The sequence below is a fragment of the Camelus bactrianus genome, chromosome 18 (genome assembly GCF_048773025.1).
Source record: "Camelus bactrianus isolate YW-2024 breed Bactrian camel chromosome 18, ASM4877302v1, whole genome shotgun sequence".
NCBI lineage: Eukaryota > Metazoa > Chordata > Mammalia > Artiodactyla > Camelidae > Camelus > Camelus bactrianus.
In genome coordinates this window covers 17,781,980-17,803,561 of record NC_133556.1, presented here as the reverse complement: position 1 = coordinate 17,803,561, position 21,582 = coordinate 17,781,980, and the positions used below count along the sequence as shown (strand labels likewise).

Here is a 21,582-nt window from a genome sequence, read left to right as displayed (position 1 = left end):
ATACAGAAGAAATTTGTCTTTTTAATCTATTTTTTAATATAGTAGTTAATATTTGCAAATCTCAAACTCCCAGTTTATCCCTTCCCACCCCCCACACGTGGTTATTTTTCATGTGTTCTGGGGCTAGCTTGCCTGGATTTGAATGCTGCCTTCCCCACCTGCTGCTGTGTGATCTCCTTGCACAGTTACGTTCTCTCCTTGTGTCTTCCTTTCCTCTTCTGCACAGTAAGGGTAATAACAGGACCTACCACACGGCTGTTGTGGAGATTAAAGGAGCCAATATATGCCTGGCACAGAGGATCTGCCCTGTAAGGGATGGTGATGAGTGTCTCCGCTAATCTTTCATTTCTGATGAGCCGGGGCTATGTCTTGCCTGCCTTTAAATCCCACACTGTACGTTGGAGGTCTCAAACTCAACCATCTGCGGGGGCCTGGAAAAGAACTTAAATGGCTAAGTTGAGCCAGGTGGGGGTTGCTGTGAAATAGAGAATCCAAGGTGGTCTGAAAGGGGGAACATACTTTCCTGCATTCAACACAGGTTTATTGAGTATCTTCCATGTGCCCCAAGCACTGTTCTAATCATGGAGATAAAGCAGTGAATGAACCAGACAAAACTCCTTGCCCTCTTGGAGTCTACATTTTAGTGGACTCCAACTTAACTGCTCTGTTACCACGTAAGAATATGGGCCCATTCATAAAAAAGAGTGAAATAATTCCATTTGCAGCAACATGAATGGACCTAGAGATGATCATACTAAGTGAAGTCAGAGAAAGACAAATACCATATGATGTCACTGATATGTGGAATCTAAAAAAATGCTACAAATGGACTCATTTACAGAATAGACAAGAGACTCACAGACATAGAAAACAAACTTATGGTTACCAAAGGGGAAAGGAGAGTAGGGATAAATTAGGAATTTGGGACTAACAGATACACAGTACTATATATAAAAAAGATAAACAGGACTTACTCTATAGCACAGGGAACTATGTTCAATATCTTATAATAACTTACAATGGAAAAGAATCTGAAAAAGAATATATATACGTATATGTATGTGTATGTGTGTGTGTGTGTGTGTGTGTGTGTGTATATGTAAAACTACATCACTTTGCTGTACACCTGAAACATTGTCAATCAACTGAATTTCAATAAAAAAAATTTTAAAAATTAAAAAAAAGAAAAAATAGAATATGGACCCTTTGCCATAACTTGATTATTGGAAAGAAGAGCTAGAAATTTGGATTTTTTAGAAACCGTAAACTCTCCTATATAAATATTGGCAGTGGTTTTTTATTGTTTTATGAAGCACAGTGCGGGCCAGACCCAGGGATCCCGAGGGCCGCCAGTTTGCAGCCCCTGCTGTGAGATGCTCCTTGAATAGCTCTGGGAGGAGGGGAGTCTCTGCTGTGCACACCAGCAGCTGGTATGATGTCAAGGTCATTGGTGCAAAGGGCACCTCCTCCCCTTCCTGTGTGGAAGTGCCGTGGCTTTTCTGCCCACAGTGTGGACGATGCAGCTATGCTGTTCGAATATTCCTTCTTTCATCTTCCCTTTGGGCAGGAGCTACAGCTGGGTTCTCAGCCCCCAGACAGCATATATCAAGAGGACGGAAGCAGCTTCCAGAGTCACCCATGGGAGACAGAGTGGTGGTGGCAGCAGTATGGAGCCAATGCAGTGGGTCGGGAAAGCAGCCTTTGAAGCCTGAGAATTAATTCTCTTTGTTGCCTGAATCTTTTAAAAGTGGAGAACTGATCTAAAAGCCTGTGTGGGAAGGATTGGGAACAGAGTTGAGGCATAGGATTGAAAACTCTAGGACGCCATCAGGAACAATTCCTAACAGTGGGAGGTTTTTGGAGAGAGGGTGGTGAGATTCCTGGGAAAATGTGGGGAGTGGTCACGGAGGTTTCACCACCATGCACACTTTTTGTTTGGTGTGCATGGTGGTGAAACGCTTGCTTTTACAGGGGGTCACCTGTAGGTGGGGCGTGTGCTCTCTGGTTTGCCTCAATCCCCGTCACTCACTGTTGTTCTTCACCCACTTGCTTGACTCATTTATGCTACTGGCTTTGCCTTCATAGACTTTAGAGCCCCCTGTTCTGAGGGAAGCCATATGGCCGAGTGCTTGAGATGGTGGACTCGAGGCTCAAAACCAGCCTGATCTCCCTTTTATCAGCTGGGTGGCTTGGGACAAGCTCTTCTGCATCTGTGAAGGTACCTGTCAGGATCCCAACAGGAAACAGACATCACTCAGGTGGCTTCAGTGAAGAAGGCTTAGTGAAGAGATTATTTAAGACCTCTAGGGAGGAAGAAGCAAGTGGAGGAAATAGCGTGGGGATGGTGGAGCCAAGGAAGGAGGGATTGCCAGCACGAACGGTGGTCCTGGAGGGACGTAACTGCTTCTGGAATGGCAGTATCATGCAGGGAGGAAGGCGAAGAGGTACCCTAGCCTCTCTCCTCCTCTCTAGTTTCCTGTTAGTCCCATCCATTGGCTGAGCTCAGGTGGAAACCAGGAGGCAGGGGGATGGGGTGATTAATTCTGCAAGGGTCAGAACATCCCCCACCCAAGGCTCAGATCACAGCAAAGTCAGGTGAAGAATGGATCTGGGAGGGAAGCAGGGAAAACCCACACACTGATCCTCAGTTTCCTGATCTTGAAAGTGGAGGATAATATGACAGCCTACCTCAAAAGGTTACTGGGGTGAAAATACTCAGGAATGTGCCTGCTCAGGAAATGCTGAGACTCTGTGGATCTCAAGATGTTCCTAGCAGCTAAGAGTCCAGAGGAAAGAATTCTGTGTGTTCTCTCTCCATACAGTTTCAGGATGAAGGAACCTTTCCCTCCATCCCTTGCAGTGGGGACCTGTGATGATGGTTGCTTTGGGGGGAGTACGAGGTAGAGGGTAGCAGTTAAGAATAAAGATTCTGGAGCCAGGTAGTATGGGTTCCGGCCCAACTGTCACTTGCTGTCGAGTCACTTAACTTTTCATGCCTCAGTTTTCTCATCTATAAAATGGAGCTGTTAGTAATTCCTACCTCATAGGGTTGTGAGGATTGAATGAGGTATCAGCCATATAGTATGCAATCAGTAGATTGTTTGTTCTTTGTTGCTGCTGCCGTCTTCCCCTCCCTCTTCTTTGTTGTTATCATCGTCATCTTCATCATCATCCTCATCATCACTGTTTCTGTGGGTTACCTCCAAGCACAACTGACCTGTCGTCAATAGAGAAATCCCCCCTGGATGATGTCTACCCCATCTAGTCCTCTCGGGAGCCTCATTGATTGTACCATTATCCTCTCGTCCTCCCACAGATATGATATTTCAGGGAGTGATTGATGGGTGTGTGTGTGTGTGTATGTGGGGAAGGGTGGGCTTGTGCCTGACTCCGGGGACACGGTGCTTTGTTATGTAGAATAGCTTGCCTGTCATCCCACTATGAGCCCCTTCCTTGCAAAGTTCCAGGCTATTTTTGAAGCCCTCATGGCTCACATGTTCCTTTCTCCATCATGTCAATGCCAGCACAGAAACAGCGGAACCTTTTGGCAGAGTATAAAGCAGAAGAGATTTCAGAGTGCATGGAGGATGAGTGTTGCTCAAATGACAGGGTATGAAGACGTGACAAGAATGCTGCGTTTCAGAACTGCAGCAGCCTCATGTTTGTATTTAAGCCTCATTGGATTTCTGGGGAAATCAGTGGAGGTGCCAAAGGCTAATGTCATCTCTAAGAAGGCATCAGAGGGTAGAATCACCCTGTGCCCCCTGCATAAATACACTCTGGAAGATCAGTAAAGGATGCCAGAGTGGAGCAGGTGGTTGCCCCGGGCAACTCCCGGGTTCTGGGTCCCAGGGTTCTGCAGGTGAAGCAGCTGGTGATGGAGGGAAGGACATCCACACTGGCTGCCCCAAAGCTTGGCTGCTGATACAAAGCCACATTCTGAAGTCTCACTGCATGTGGGCGAATCTGTGGGTCTAAGAATGAAGACTCCAAACCCTCACTATTTGTACACTTACTTACCCCTCCCGTTCTTCCCTGAAGGGCAGAGAATACCTTGGGGACCAGGTAGACCTGAGTTCCGGTCTGCATTCTGCTTCTTACTAGCTCTTTCATCTTCAGCGAGTGCCTTTAAAGATCCGAGGACTGTTTCTGAGCCTCTGTTTCTTTATTTGAAAGGAACTGTTGCAGCCCTCATGGAGTTAGAGATCATGGTGTTACAGGACCTCAGGGACTCAAAAAATGTATTCAATGCTCAAATAGTCCTGGGCGGGGATGGATAGACCTTGCTTATACAAATGAGGAAACTGAGGCACGGAGTGGCTTGTCTGCACCACACATGATGAGCACGGGAGCTGGAGTCTGGGCTTTTCTCTAAGGGAGGCAGTGTGGGATAGTGGTTAGGGCTTAACCACCCTCTGGAGTCCCAAGGGCAGGTTTTCAAAACCTCCGTTAAGTCTCACTTTTTCTCTCTGTCAAATGGGGGTTAATAATAGGCTAGCTTCCTAAAGGTGCAATGAGGGTTACAGGAGATAACCCTGTAAACACTTGGCCTGGGTCTGGGGTAGGGCAAGCCCTTGAGTAAGTTGCTGTTATTATTTGTAGTGGTGTTGGTGAGTGTTGGTGGGAGCAACAGTAGTGGTAGCAGTAGAAGCAGTAGCAATAGAGTGGTTCCAGGGGCTTGTGACTGTTGACCTCTGGCAACATGGCCAGTCTTTGTCTTTTTTCTCCCCTGAGGATGGACAGTGTCTAGTTACTCTCCATGTGATCCTTTCTCCAGGGCCACCATTTCCCACCTTTCTCTGCCCTGTCCTGTGTCTGGGGAGGTAGAGATCCCTGCGGGCTGCATCTCCTGGGCTCCCCTGCTGGCTGACTTCTGTCTGAGTTAGGCCAGTGGGAAGTGGCAGCCAAGAGACTAGAGGGCGGGAGGGGAGGGAGGTTGGGGTAGTCCCACCCTCAGCTCCCTCCCTCCATCGCTGGCCTCCTTCTGCAGTGATAGCTCCTGGCCAGTGGCCCCTCTTCCTGGGTTCCAGCTCTCACTGGGCTCTTGTTATTTTGTTTCATTAGATTATACCTGCAGCCCTAGGTGTGGTAACAGTGTTCCACAGTTGCTGCAGTCTTTAATTGAACATCCAGAGTGAATGCCATTTCCTGCTGAGATCCCCGGAGACCTATAAACCTATTAAAAATAATGTATTGGATTGTTTTCATGCTGAAAAAATTAAGTGGTACAACCATGTTGGAAAAAAGTGGTAGTTTCTCGCACAGTTTTTTATTTCATTTTATTTTTATTGAAGTATAGTCAATTACAATGTGTCAGTTTCTGGTGTACAGCACAATGTCCCAGTCATGCATATACATACATATATTCGTTTTCATATTTTTTCCATTAAAGGTTATTACAAGATATTGAACATAGTTCCTTGTGCTATACAGAAGAAACTTCTCGTACAATTAAACATAGAGTTTTATACAGCAATTCCATCCGTAGATATTTACCAAGATAAGTGAAGATTGTATGCCCACCAAAGACATACAAATGAATGTTCATAGCAGTTTTATTCATAATAGCCAGAAACTGGGGAAAAAAATACCCAAATGTCGATCAACAGTTGAATGGATAAACAAACTTTGGACTATCTGTATAACGGAATACTACTCAGCAATCAAAATGAACTACTGATATTGACAACTGCATTATTAATCATTCATAATTGAAACATTATTCTGAGTGAAAGAAGGCAGACACACAGTAGTACAGACTGTATGATTCCATGAATCCACAGTAACAGAAAGCAGATCAGTGGCTGCCGAAGGCTGGGGCTGGGGTCAGGGGATTTAATTGTAAAAGGGCACAGGGAACTTTTGGGGTGATGCATGTGTAGATTGTGGATAATTACATGACTGTAATACACCTGCCAGAACTCAACAAACTGTACATCTCCAATGGCATTTTTTATGACATGCCTATTTTTCTAATGGGTGTAAGGTTTCTATTTAATGTTGAAAAACTGCACAAATTTGTATGGAACAAAGCCCAGAAAAATGAAGACTGTGGATTGAATAGTCATCTGATTAATCATAACGTATATGATAAAGGAGGGAAAATTTTGGAGGTAAATCAGCTGAAGTGTATTTTTGTACCACACTTTAAGCTGTACCACAAGTTTTTCTTTTTTACACAAACAACATGTATTGGACCAAAAAAAAAAAAAAAAGACACCAATAGGCATTCCAGAAGGGAGGATAGCGGAGAACTATTTACACATCATTTATAAAAGAGCAAGTCTGTAAAAGAGTGTAATATCAAAGTATTAAATCAACCTCGTGAAGTTTATTGAATTTTACATTTGCTTTATTATTATTATTATTAACTTTTTTTATTGAGTTATAGTCATTTTACAATGTTGTGTCAATTTCCAGTGTAAAGCACAATTTTTCAGTTATACATGAACATACATATATTCATTGTCGCATTTTTCTCACTATGAGTGACCACAAGATCTTGTACGTATTTCCCTGTGCTATACAGTACAGTCTTGTTTATCTATTCTGCATATGCTGGTTAGTATCTATAAATTTCGAATTCCCAGTCTATCCCTTATTATTATTATTTTTTAAGTATTAGGGAAATACAATATTATAAAAAGAAGAATGAGATGCAAAAGTGCTTATAACCAGAATATCACTACCACCATCAACATTTCATATGTTACTTGTTTTCTTCCAGTTTTTCCCCTGTTCTTAGATTTTTCCACCGTCAGTGGTCTTATTCAAATAAAAAAAGGAAGCAAGGGGAAAGTCTCCATCATGAGGACATTTTTGCTAAGAATTACTTGCCTCAGGGTACCTAGGATGATGGTGAGAAGCTTGTGTCCTGTATCCCCAAATATTGGGAGGAAATAAAAATGTTTAGTCTGGTGAAGGGGACATACTGAGGAGATGGGTGGGACGGGGACACGGTTGTTGGCTTCAGATCTCAACCAATCAGTCAGCCAATTAAATATTATTGAGCTCCTATTCATATGCCAGCCCTAGGGGTATGGTGGCAAACAAAGCGTAAGCATGTGGTTCTTCTGCTTGAATGGAGTTAGCCTGGGAGGGAACAGTATTAATAGCAGTAGTTAATATTTATGGTGAGCCTACTATGTGCCAGCTCTTGTGTTAAGGCTTATTTTTTCTGTTCAAGTTTTTAATATGTTGTTGCATTTAATCTTCCAGAAACTCTGTGAGTAGATACTCTTTTTATCCCCATTTTATTATTGAAAATAATAAAGTGGGTTAGAGAGTTTAAATCCAATGGGATTGTACAATAAGCAAGTTAAACCCGGGCTAGTGGGTCAGGGAAGACTCTCTGGGGAAGTGACATTTCATCTGAGATCTGAGGAGGGTAAGCGTTAGGGAACAGGATGCCGGCTTCAGAGAATGTAGTCAGGGGCTGTTCTGGCTTGGAGTGATAATGCGGGGTTAGATTTGGTGATTGGAGGTGAGCAGTGGTGTTGAGGGAGGGGTCGGGGGGGGGGCTCCCAGGGTGAGTGAGAGGAAGCATCCGAAGTGAGATGGAGAAGGCGTGGAGAAAAGGGAACCCTCCTACACTGTTGGTGGGAATGTGGTTTGGTGCAGCCATTATGGGAAATAGTGTGGAGATTCCTCAAAAAACTAAAAATAGACTTACCATATGATCCAGCAATTCCACTCCTGGGCATACATCTGGAGGAGACTCTAATTTGAAAAGATACATGCGCCCCGATGTTCATAGCAGCACTATTTAGAACAGCCAATACATGGAAGCAACCTAAATGCCCATCAGCAGATGACTGGATAAGAAGATTGGCAGATAGGAACTACTATATATGAAATTAATAAAAAACAAGGCCTTACTGTATAGCACAGAGAACTTTATTCAATATCTTGTAATAACCTATGATGAAAAAGAATATGAAAAATATCAGATATATATGTATAACTGAAACATTATGCTGCACACCAGAAATTAACACAACCCTGTAAACCAACTATACTTCAATTAAAAAAAAAAAAAAAAAGAAGTGAGGCAGAAATTTAAACTAAATAGCATTTACATTCTAACTAGAGCACTTCGTTATTTTTCCCCCCTCAGTCAAAAATACAAACACTATATTCAGATGGTCAGTATCAACATAATCCTTAATTTTTTTTTCTGTGAACACCAATGGACTTCTGAAAGTCTAAAGAACCTTCGTTTTATTACTTTTGGCTAATTCTTTAAAGTTTGGGTTCAGAGGTGCAGAGTTCCAAATATTTAATGTAGAGTTCCAAATATTTAATGTAAGGAACTACTAGTGCGTCCCTGAAACAACCCTGTTTCTTTATCACACTTGTGTCCAGGGTTAAACAGAATATGAAGGTGGATACAGATGGAGACTAAATTAGTTGAAAAAACCAAACATTTTCCTAAAATTCCTTTTTTACTCCCTCCCAGGTCTTTGATGATTTATGATGCTGTTATTTGAATATTCAGATCCCTTTTGTAGAGTCCAGGAAGCATAAATAAAAAGTGGGAATGGAGTCAAGGGACTTAGTTTTCACGTGTGTGTCTTTTCACTGTTACCTATACTAAAGTTATTGTAAAGAAAAAATATATCAAGATGCTTGGAAAAATTTCAGCTTTACAGATACCATCTTACTTTACATGAATTCAAACTTGTCTAATAACAGGAGAAGAAATATAACTACTATTAATTTAAAAAATCGGATACTGTGTGATTTTTTTTCTAAGACCTTTTGAAAGTAACTATCATTTCGTCTAAAGTACATACCCCATAGTACTTACTAAGTTGTTTTGTAAACAACAAGAAAAATGAGGCAGAAACACAAGGACTTGGTTTGGGGCATCTTCAGTTTGACATTCAGATGGTGTTCTGAGCAAGCAGGAGAGAGCTCTGGGCTGAGAGGTGCACATTTGGGAGTCGCCAGTATGAGCAGAGTGATGAATCTTGCGGATTGACAAGATGACCTGGGGAGAGAGTGTCCACAGGGAAGAGACCAGCACCTGGGACAGAGTCTCAAGGAATTCCAATGGGTTAAGGATTGTGGGGGAACAGGAGCAGGAGCCAGGGAAAGGGGGAAGGGACCTCGGAGGGCAGGATTGGGAAGTGATAGGGAGGCTGAGCTCTGTGCATTCTAAAGAACTTTCTGGTATTAGAGCTGTCCTTAGAGGGTGGAGAGCTCCTGGGCTGGGGAGAGGTGTGAACCATCCATGGTGACCATCTCTCGGGAATGTTTTGGAAAGAATACTTGAATCAATATGGAGTGAGATCAGATGGCTATGAGTGGGCTAGAGTTGTTTGGTTCTTTGTAAGCAACAAAAATCAAGTGGAAGGGTGTGTGGTTCTATATTTGCGCAGTGCTAGGCCATAGAAAGAATGGGGTCCAGAGTGGCTCTTGGATCTGGGTGGCAGGACCTAATGGGCCACCTTCTCCTGGCAACACTACTGATTTAAGAATCATATTCCCAGGAGAAAGAGTGTGATTGGCCAATCTTGGGTCACATTGCCAACCGCTTGGCCAGAGGGGAGTCAGGTAATTTGATTGACAGCACTGCCAAGACTGCACATCGTGGAGCAAGGCTGGTTTCCCCAAGGAAAATCAGCTTGCCACTTAGCAGAAGAAGGGACAGTGGCTGCTGCGTGGACAAAACCAGCAGATGCCCACTATGATCTCCACGGGCCGTTTGCAGTGTTCACGTAACAGCCCACCCCTTCTTGCAGAGAGAGCTGTGGCTGGGGTTTTGCCTGCTGGAGGATTAAGCTTTCTCTGTTTGCTTTTTAGAGTAAGTTAGGGGACTGGGAATGACATGAATTTATCTCTGGGCTTCAAGCCACTAGCTCTGGAGGCACAATTTGGTAGATAGGACTCATGTCATTTCTTCCTTTCTTTTATTTCTTCTTCTTCTTTTTTTTAAAACTCATGTCATTTCTTGACAGTCAAGAAGGAACTTGGCCTTGTGGCTACATGGCCCCTCCTCCAAGAGCAAGGGTAGGAGATGGTAGTAGCAGATGGTGTAAATCTCTGTTGCATCATCAAAGTGGAAGTGCCCATCCTATAAGGCACCTACTGAAAAGAAGTCCAAGTAACAGGTGCCTGTGGATAAAGGAGACCTGGCAGATCTTATGTCTCCCGGCACTTCCTCTTACCTGAACAAACACTGAAGTGCAACCATCTTCATAGGACTGCGATATTTAGAGGACTAAGGGGAGGGTGAAACACTCTCCCAGCTTTCTTTGATTCACCAACCTGGACTGATAGAATTGAATGTTCTTAATATCAAGCCCTTAAATAAAAAAGAAAAGAGATTTGTTTATAGGAACACATGAGACAAGAGGAAACAGGGACCCTCGCTGCCCATCCTCCAGCTTCTCACCTTTGGCTTATTAGTCACATAAGTCCTTTGGCCTCAGGAAATAAAAACCCAACTCAAGTAAACCAGAAAGAGAAAGAAAAATACCATATAATACCACTTACATGTGGAATCTTAAAAAAAAAAAAAGACAAACGAACTTATTTACAACACAGAAACAGACTCACAGACACAGAAAACAAACTTAGGGTTACCAGGATGGGAAGTGGGTGGGAAGGGATAAATTGGGAGTTAGAGACTTGCAGATACTAATATATATATATTATAATAGGTAGAGTATATATATATATATATATAAAATAGGTAGACAAGAAGTTTATGCTGTCTAGCACAGGAAACTATATTCAATATCTTGTAGTAACTTACGGTGAAAAAGAATATGGAAACACATATATGTATGTTCCTGTATGATTGAAGTATTGTGCTGTACACCAGAAACTGATACAACATTGTAGACTGACTGTACTTCATTAAAAATATATTTAAAAAAGCCAAATCAAGTTGGTTTAGACAAGGAAGGATTTGTTGACTTATATAGAAAAGTTGAGGGGTTCTCCCATCAGGCTTGGTTGGATCCAGGTTCTCCTGTGTGATTACCAGACATCTCTTGGCTCGGCTTTTCTCTTTCTTGGCTTCATTCTCAGAGAAGCTTTTCCTTTGTGATCATAAAGATGGCAGACGCAGACTCATCCCCTGCCAGTGTAGCGATACTGCCGGAAAATAAATCCTCTTCCCCAATAATTCCAGCAAGAGTCCTAAAGCTGATTCTCACTGGGTGGCTTGAGCCACATGCCCATCCTTGAATCCACACTGTGGCCTGGGTCCTATGTCTGCCCCAGAGCCCGTGCGTGCAGGCATCCCTAGCCAGCTCACAGGAGCTCGGGGGCCGATGCCCCAGATAGAAGCAGAGAGGAGGGGTGCTGGCTGGGCACGTTCACCACACTTGGTTTCGGGACCAGGTCTTCTGGTCCAAGAGCTCTAGGGCAGGATGTGGCTGGTGAACGCAGGCACGTTGTTTCCTCCAAGGCCATAGCGTTAACGTCCTGCTGCCCCTAGCTTCGGGTCCCGATCAAAAGGGAGAGGCCAAGAGGTCAAGAACAGTCCCCACGTGTTATCCAAGCAAGCAGGATGTCCCCAGCAGCTGTCCTGCGCAGGGGCCTTCTCCCTAGGGTTGGCATAGCAGAGGGTGGTGGCAGGTGGTGACTTTCTTCTCATGGGCTTATTTACTTCTGAGGCCTGTCCTTTACCTCTTGTTGGCGCCTCTGCTTTATCTGGCTTAGTTAAATGAATTATGAACAAAAACATTCCTTTCCTGTAGTTGCTGACCACGGCGAGGCTGTCGATTTTGCTTTTGCTTTTGTGCTCCCTTTGTAGTGCTGGGCTGTTGATAAACAAAATGCAGTTTGCTCTTGCTTTTTCCTCTCTTCTGGGAGGAAATCCTCATCATTAGAACTTCACAAATTCCCTTTGTACCTGGGTAAATAATGGTAGCCCCGTACGATGGAATAAGATGCAGTCTTAGAAACAGAATGGGGTCATCGTCTACATATTGAGATGGAATGGGCCTCCAGATGTGCTAGTTTGGGAAAAAGCACAGGTGGAGTGTGCAGGTCAACGGTGCATATCAACATCTGGGTCACCTGTGTCCAGCCTCCCCCTCCTCCCCTGCATTAATCAGAATCTCTGGATGTGAGACTTGAGTGCTAATTTGTTTTAAAAACTCCTGATGGCTCAGTGTGCAGCCACGGCTGAGAACCAGGGGTGTAGAATTGTATCACAGATGGGTGAACCACAAGGGACATAGATAAAAAAACAAAAGGGAAATAAAGAATTTGAGTCCATACGTATGTGGAGCCTCCCATGTGCTCCCCCACATGCAGAGTATCTGTAGAAGGATGGAGAAGAAACTGGGAAGAGCAGTGCCCTCTGACGATGGAGTGATTCTCAATGGTACGCTCATCTGTAATGTTGGAATTTTAAGCCGTAAGCATGGCGCACAGTTTTAAAAAGGAATCCTCACTGCTCACCCGAGGCTGGCCAGGCAGGACTGAGATGAGCTCACACAGCTTGGCTGTGTTGGGACCAGCTGCCCACAGTTGCACGCAGACCGCCCACCGCTCCAGCCACAGCTGCCTTCCTCTTAACTCAGCAGTGGTGAGTGATTTCTGAGTGAGCGGGTGACCAAACAGCCCAGTCATTCATTTATTCATTCATTCGTTGTTAATGCATTCATTCATATTTTTATTAAGAATTAGATGTGGGGCAGGCACACGCCAGGCACGTGAATCTCGTCTCATCCTCACAATTAGATGTCAAGTAGGTGATCTTACCCCCAGTCTGTGGTTGGGGATATTTTAGCTCTGAGATAATATGTAATCAAGGTGGATGTATTTGAGTCAGGATGACTGGCTACAACAGAGCTTGTAAACTGCTGGGACTCAGATGTCTTTGGATGGTCTGTACAGAGCTTTGAAAAAAATTCCATCTGGCAACACTGGACTGGTGGTCCCAGGGCCACTGTAAGATGGAGCCGAGTGTTGCTGGGATGGGCATGTGCTGTCCAGTTCAGCCCAGCCACCCTTCCCTGCTGTATCACAGGCTCACGTAGTCAAAGGCCTGGCCTCTGTAGGCATTTGAGTTTGTAACCCCTGCAACAAAGCAGGTTGGGTGAGTCAACCATTATCTGTCCTATGGGGCTCCTGAGCTGAATCACCCTGTGGAATGTGTCATCTCTACTCCAGTCGGGCCTTCAGTCTGCTGGTGGGTGAATTAAGCTATCTGCCTTCAGTTTCCTTTATGGACATCATGTGATGGGCTATTGGTAGTGATATGTTTGTGGAACAAATTTGCACAGCCGGGAATGGGTAACATGCATTACAGACAGGGACAGTCACCCCGCCTGGCAGGAGTGCGGGGCAGTGGAGTGAAAGGAGATAAGGATAAAGTTAGACGGTGGCTATGCTGTGGATGGATTCCAGGATATGGTATTTGAACTTCATTTTTTAGGCCAGGGCTGTCTAATAAGACTTTCCATTATGAGTGTCCAATATGGTGGCCTCTAGCCACATGTGACTATTAAGCCCTTGAAATGTGGTTAGTGTGACTGAGGAACTGAATTTTAAATTTTATTGGCATAGCCCCCCTGTCACTGGTGGCTACCATATTGGACAGTGCAGCTTTAGAAGATCCTAAGGCCGCCAGTGAATGTTTTGGAGCAAGGAAATAATATTAAGCTGATTTTCCAGAGGGTGAATTTTCCAAGAGTGCGTAGGCTGCAGGGGGTGGAGGGAAGAAGGTAGGAATAATAATGACAGTATTTAGTGTGTGTTAGGCTCTTACTGTGTCCACACACCGTGCTAACATGAACTCATTTAATCCTCGTAACGACTCTATGAGAAAAGCACTGTTATTACTTCTGCTTTATAGACTGGGAAATCGAGACACAGCAAGGTCAGTGGGCTTAGTCAAGGTCACAGAGCACTTGGTAAATAAATAGTAGCCCTTTCTGTACAGCTTGGACTATAAACCCTCTAACCGGGAAGGAAGGAAGTAAACCTGCACTGAGAGCTCACTTTGTGCCCTGATGCTGTTCGTTCGTACCTGACCTCTTATTTAGATTTCACTGCGATCAGATGACATTAGTGGTCTTACCTCCTCTGTGGTTATGAAACTCTGACCCAGGGAGATGCGATATCAAGGCAGGATCATCAGTTTCGGAGGTTACCAGTTAAGGCTTCATTGCAAAATTCCACGTCCGAGTTGCTGAGGGCAGTTAGGGTGGAACCTGTGGGGAAAGTACAGGCAGATATGGTATAAAAGATCTTAGGAGGGAAGAATCAGTAGGATTTAGCAACTGACTGGATGGCTGGGGTGAGGAAAGCAGGGGAGGATTTCTTCTGGAACAGGGAGTTGAATGACAGACACAAATTCAGCCACACAATGTGAGTCCAGAGTGGGGTCTGGAGGAAGATAAACCTGATTTCAAGTACAAGCATTGCCCTCGACTGGCTGGATGCCCTTGGGCAAGTCTTTTCTGTCTGAGCACCAGCATCCCGGTGGTTAATGCAGGCCAGAACACCTTGCTCCGGGGGCCATGATGCGGCTCAGGTGAAACCATGGAAGGCCTTTGCAGACTCAAGGCCATGGCCATGGGACTCACTCTTCTGAATGCCAGTGAGGCCAGGTGTTGGGTGGAAGTGGTGACCAGGCCCTTCTGCCTCTGGTCATGGAAATGGTTCCGGAAAGCACGTGGGGGAGTCCCACCTCATGTTAGACACCAGATAGAGGGGCATGCCTGTGCGTCGGCTTTGACTTGGAAGGAAAGAGGGATCCTTTCCAGTAATTGCAAAGCAAGATTTGCATGCTGGTGGCGCCCACTCCAGGGCCCCCTTAGCACCACACACTTTGCATGCCTTGTCTCATTTGAGCTTCACGACAGCTTTCTAAGAGCCAACACTGTTATCCGTCCCATTTTGGAGAAGGAGACGGAGGCTCAGAGAGGTATAGCAATTGGGCTCGTGTCCTTCAGTGCATAGGTCGTAAAATGGGGCTTCAAACCGAGGTCCCTCTGATCCAGAGGCCGGGCCTGCTGCTCTTGCAGGTGGTGGCTTCCGCTCTTGAGAAATGGCTGTTCTGGGGCCTCCTGAGTGAGGCGGGAGCTGAGCAGGGTGCGGAGGGCCCTTCTCTTTCTTCTCCCACCGCAGTCGTCTGCCACTAGCGCTAGGATGCCTCTCTCAGCTTGTTACGCATTCAGGGATGAAGACTGCTTCCCAGAGATGTCAACTTTCCGCGTTAGACCCTAGCGAGAATAGGTACAAGAGGTGGGTCAACTCCAAAGAGAGAAAAATAAAGATTTAGTGACTCACTCTATGCCTCTTCAGATGCAGCAAATAAATTATAATGACTAGAGGTGGGAATGTGGGGCTGGGCGCAGTAGAAGGCAGAGTTGGGGGTCCCCTTGCTTACTTTGGGGCAGATTCTCCAGAGAGGTCTCCTGGGCTTTTGGCTGTAGTTTGCTCCTTCTGGTATCAACCAGGTTTCTCCCATCCTTGGCTCATGTATTAGTTTCCTGCTGCTGGGATAACAGATTACCACAAACTTAATGGTTGAAAATGGCACAGATTTATTCCCTCATAACCCTCTGAAAATGGGTCGTATGAGGCTAAAATCAAGATGTCAGCAGGGCTTCATTCCTTCTGGAGGCTCTAGGGAGCTGTCTGTTCCCTGGCTTTTCTAACTTTTAGAGGCCATCTACATTGTTGCCTAGCTTGTGTTCCTTTCCGGCAACGGCATCATTCCAACCTCTGCTTTTATAGTCACACCTCCTTCTCTGACTCTGACCCCCTCCTGCCTCCTTCTAATAAGGACCTTTATAATGACATTGGGCCCATCAGGATCATCCAGTGTAATTCCCATCCTCAGGACCCTTGATTTAATCACCTCTGCAGAGTCCGTTTTGCCCTGGAAAGTAACATGCTCACAAGTTCCAGGGATTAGGACGTGGACGTCTTCAGTGAGGCTGGGGGAAGACATTGTTCCACCTGCAAAGCTGGCCTGTGAACTTCATGATTCTACGCGTCATAAGGGAGAGATGGAGGTGGGTTGAGCTTGGGAGTTTAATCTCATTCTCTGCTGGAGCCAAGTAGCAGCAGTTTCCCCTTCTAAACAGGGCATCCATGCATTCTTCCACCTCACCCCCAGACATTTTCATTGCTCACCTGGCCCCTAGGGCATTTGAGCTTGAGACTCCGTTGTTTATTCCTAATAAGGCATGGCTGCAGGTCGGATTCAGAGGGCTTGCAGGCTGCAGGCTTTTAACTTCTGCAGAGCAAGGAGTTACTGAATAAATCATGAAGCATCTAGGAATTCTTGGCTCTTCCCAGGTACCTGTTTGAACGTAGGACCTGGTACATGTTTCGGCAGCTCGGTAAATGTTGGCTCTTATGTAAGAAAAGCTAGTCTTACCCTGAATTTGCCAAACGGGAATGAGGGGGTGTTTATTTGTATCACAAAAGAATTTAGTTTGTTTCTTTAAATAGCCAGCCCTACTACTTTTCATTGAAGTGTTTTAGTTAATGGGAAATTTGATTTGCAGAACTTTTCAGAAACACATTGTGTAAAGGAAGTGCCTGCTTCAGAGGCTCATCAACTTTCCAGCCTGTTCCCAGCTTCCCTGGAGAGTGTGCTGGAGTGTAGTCAAGTAACTCAGCGTATTGATGCTTCCTCGGTGGGGATGGATTATTTATTTCTGTGGCTAATTGGAAGCCTGCCTACAGAGACCTTGCCCATGGCTGATGCACCCCCTGTCCATGGGGGTGGGATGTGGAAGGCCAGCCGGGAGCTACAGCAACCATGAAGTTGGTGTGGCTTTCCTCTTTTTCCGGGGCTGATGATATTCATTCTTTTGTTCATCTATTCGCCAAACATTTATTTCCTAAATACCCACTTATCTACTAGGAAACTAGAGGTGAGCCCCCTTCCTTCCTTCAAAGAGAGTAAAGATGAATAAGATCATAACTGATGTTGTGAAGAAAGGTTCTAGACTAAAGTAACTCCTTGTAAATGGTGAGTTGGAGGAGAGGGGGAACTTTCCTAATCATTTATGGGTTAACAAAGAAATTAAAACCATAATACTAGACCACTTAGACCACTTAAGGCAATGATAGCACTAAATAAAGACACAGGATGCAGCCAAAGCTGTACTTGAAAGGAAACTTTTTAGCTTTAAAGTCTTTAAAGTTTTAGTGAAGAAAAATGGGAAGAAGTTAAGAAGCTTTAAAAAGAATAATAAATAACAGTACAGACATCTGTTGAATACTCGTGATAGGCTAGGCACAGTTCTGAGCGTGGATGGATTAGCTCATTTAATTCTGACAACACCTCTGTGATATGGGTATTAGTATTATCACCATCATTTTTCAGAGAGGAAACTGAAGCCTAGCGAGATAAGATAATGTGCCCAAGTATTATAGTTTGCAGGTGATGAATGTAGCATCCAAACCTGGCCATCTAACTCCAGAATTCATACTCCCCACAAAGTAATACAAGTACAAATAGAAGTAAAATAAGTGGGACAAATAAAAGTAAAATGAACAATTAATAAGTAGGAAGAAGCCCAGTAGAATTGAGAAATGTGTCCATGACTTGTTTTCCTTAAGATGAAAAGGAATATGTGTATGTATATGTGTGACTGAAACATTATGCTGTGCACCAGAAATTGACACATTGTAAACCGACTACACTTCAATTAAAAAAGGATTTAAAAAAAAAAAAAAACAGAAAGAACAATAAAATGGATAACAAGGAAGATAAACTTCTGAAAAAAATAAGAAGAGAGACTAGCAATACAATGTAAAGAAAGCAGGAGAAAGGGCAGAGCACCATTCCGGATAAGATGTTACAGTTGAAACACATGGAGAAGAACACTGTGGATAATTCCAAGGGAAAATATAAATTTCCAAAGTTAGTTTGAGAAGAGTGTGAGGGGGAGGTGAAGCTGGTGCAAGCTCAAAATGGGACAGGACTGTCTCCTGTCATCTCTTTTATTCTACACTGTTCTGAAAACTCTAGACGTGGAAATACAGTAAGGGGAAAAATAGATGCTTACCCATCAGGGAGGAGAAAAGAAAATACTGTTATTATTGGGGATAATATGATTCTCTGCTCAGAAAACTCAAAGGAAGTAAATGAAAACCCACAAAAACTATCATGATTTTAAAAAAATGCTTACAAGGTAAATACACTGAAAGTTTATCGCTTTCTTTTTTGTAAATGATAACCAGTTGCAAAACGAAGTGGAAAAGTTGTCAAAATCACAATCGCATAGAAAAAGAATCTTTCAGATAATACTAAGCGAGAATGTGTAGAACTACAGAGGAAATTAGAGACGTAAAATCAGCTTTTAACAAGAGGACAGCCTATGCCCGATAGAAAGACACATTGTTATAAAAGCATCAATGATCCTGAATTTAATTTCTGAATTTCAGACAATTTTGGTCAAAGTCCCAATTAATTTTTTCTGGGAGTAGGGGTGGGGAATTCACGAAATACAGTTCCAATAAAAATTCCATTGGTATTTTTAAACGCTTGACAAACTGATTCTGAAGTTCACTTGGATCACAGTGATTGCCAAGAAAATGTTGAAAATAAGGATAATGAGGGAGGACTTGCCCTGCCAAGATATAGCATATTGTAAAGCTACTATAATTAAATCCCATATTGCTGTATTATAAGACGGATCAGTGGAATAGGGCCAAAGACAGACCCCAGTCTATATAATTATTTAGCATATAATAAGGTTGGCATTTGAGATCAGTGGGGAGGAGATGAATTATTCAATAAAAGATGCTGACAGATTTGATTACCTATTTGGGAAGAAATGGCAAATTAGATTCCCATGTCATTTCAGATACCAAGAAATTACAGACAGATGAAGGAGTTTAAGGTTCAAATAATGCCATGTAAAAGTAAAAAAAAGAATAATATTTATAGGGAATTGGGTCATATGAGAAGGCCTTTTGAAGGGTAATTGGATTAAGTTTCTTTGTTCACTTTTTTCTCTGAGTGGTCTGCAAGTTATACATATTTCTATTCTCATTTTTGTTCTTAATTATTAACACACATACTTAGAATGTCCTAAATGTTGTTCCTTAATATCTATAAACTTTTGAGGAAGAAGACAAGACTCTTAGCATATTGCAATTTTATACTCTTTCTCCCACCCCCATCTCTTATGACTTAAGTTCCCCACCCACCTTGCCCCACTTTTCTTTTTGTTCTTTCTTTCACCACTGTTTATTATGCCTCTTTGATTCATTTTGTTGTTATTTTTTAGGGCGCACATGCTCTATTCTTTTGCGGGAAGTACATTTTCTAAGTCCCAGTATTCTGGAAATGTCTTTATCTTGTACGTTCGCTTGAATGCTAGTTTGGCTGTACATAGGGTTTTTGATTCAAGTGACTTTTCCTAAACCTTCGAGGACGCTGCTCCATTGTGTTCTAGAATTCAGAGTTGCAGATGAAAAATCTGATGTTAAAATTATTTTTGTCCCTTTGTCAGCAATCTTCCCCGCCCCTTCGTCCCGCCCCTGCCGGACACATTACAGTGATCTCAGAATCTTGATGTTCGCACCATCTGTCTTTTTTTCCATTCATATCTATTGACATTTGATAGTTTCTTTCAATTTAATGACTCAAATTCTTCTTAATCTTTAGAGAATTTTATTCTGTTCTCTCTAATTACACCTTCTTTACCATTCCCTCTGTTCTCTCCTGAGCATCCTTTTAGATGGATATTAGAATTTTTGGATCAGTACTATGTGTTTTGTATCATTTCTCTTATCCTTTCTAGCTTTTTTGGTAGAATTCTGGGAAAATCACTCAATTTAGACTTCCAGTTGCTGAGTTCTTCAGCTGTGTGCATTCTGTCATCAGCTCAACCACTGAGTTTCCAGTTTTGGCAATTGTATTTTTTATTTCCTGAACTTTGTTTTTCTTTAACTCTTTGTTTTGTTTCAAAATGAAAGTAAGCTTATTTTTTCCTGATTATATAATTAATATATCCTCTCTGTGAACATTTCTAACCATACAGATGTAAGGTTGTAAGTAAAAATAATCCACAGTCTTACTGCCCAGAGAGAACCATCCTTGGCATTTTTTGGCCAGTTTGCTCAGCATTCACAGACATACAGCCACAGAGGGATCCCACACACCCAATACACATATTGTTTGACACAAATGTCTTTATACAAAGATAATATTACTTATAAATGCAGTAAATATTGAAACTGAAAAGGAGAAAGCAAAGGAGAAAGAAATTGGCCTGTTTGGAACGCTTCCTGGTTCCTAGCCATGAGGGTTTAAAATTTTTTTATTGTGGAAAATATCAAATATACATAAAAGTTGACAAATTAATATAATGAATCCTCCTGTGTTCATCACCTAGTTTCAGTGATGATCAGTCAAAACTAATTTTTTTTTCCCATCTATACCCTTCCCCTTTCGATCTCCTTCCTGTCATACTGAATTATTTTGAATTAAATCATTTTATCCATAACAATTACAGGATGCGTCCTTAGAGATAAGGATTCTTTAATGAAAATAATCATAATACCATTATTACATCAAAATTCTTACTCCCTTATACCTATAGCAATAATTTCTTCATATCATCAAAAATTCAGTATATCCATTTTTCTGATTGTCTTACAACTTTTAAAAACTATTAGTTTATTTAAATTAGGATCCAAATAAGATCCACATATTGCATTTAGTTGGTATGTTTCTTAGATATCTTTGAATATGTAAGTTTCTCTTCTGCCCTGCTCTTTTCCTCTTGCAGTTTTCTGGTTTTTTCTTTTTTTGAGCAGTTTTCGGCATACGCAAAAATTGATTGCAAAGTACAGCTTCCACATACCACCTCAACCCCTTTTCCTCTTGTAGTTTTGGTGAATTGGTAATTGGCTCAAGATGCCTGAACTAATGCAGGCTTGATTATTTGGGTGCGAGTACTTTGTAGCTGGTGGTGGTCTTCACAGTGCTTCCATCAGCACGCAGGTAGTGCCCTTTTGTGATGACAGCAGCGTTGGTGATGGCTGCCCAGATCTATTATGTCACCGGAGGTAGCCGTGAGGCTTCCTATTCTGTTTTCATTTACTGAGAATGGCCTTTAGAAAGACTCTGAGCATGGTGCCTGTCCTCCAGGACCCCACGGTCCAGAGTTTATAAAGTAGATTTCAACAACAACAGCAAAAAAATCAGTTTTATTTTGTATATAGTCTCTGACTGCCCCTCCTCCCAAGTGATACAATCCCTGAATAGTGGTGTATTTAATGCATGCAAATTCAACATATTTGGTTGCAAACTGCTAAAGTAACAATGTAAACATGCAGCCAGTTTCTTCCGCTCTTTCTCCTTAATTGCCATCGCTCCTGGGTGAGATGAAGGTGTGGGTCCATGTTCCTGCTCACTCTGCTTCTGCACACCCTGCACATTATGCACTTCTCTCTGAGTGTGATTCTAGTGTTTCCATGTACGTACTTCTTAAGCAGTATGGACCTAAACACAAGCTGATGACTTCCTGTGGTGCCGATCTAAGAAACAGCATTATGTTCCCAAACCAGCGGAAGATCGTGCAGCTTAAGTGATCTTCAGAGAGCATGTGATTTTGAGTATACGTGCCCTTGAAC

At 43.0% G+C, this 21,582-nt stretch overlaps 1 protein-coding gene across 2 annotated transcripts in view; it reads left to right on the top strand.

Annotated features, from left to right (window-relative positions):
- Positions 1-21,582, top strand: part of PRKCB (protein kinase C beta) — a 297,660-nt gene that overhangs the window by 108,645 nt on the left and 167,433 nt on the right. The window lies entirely within an intron of this gene.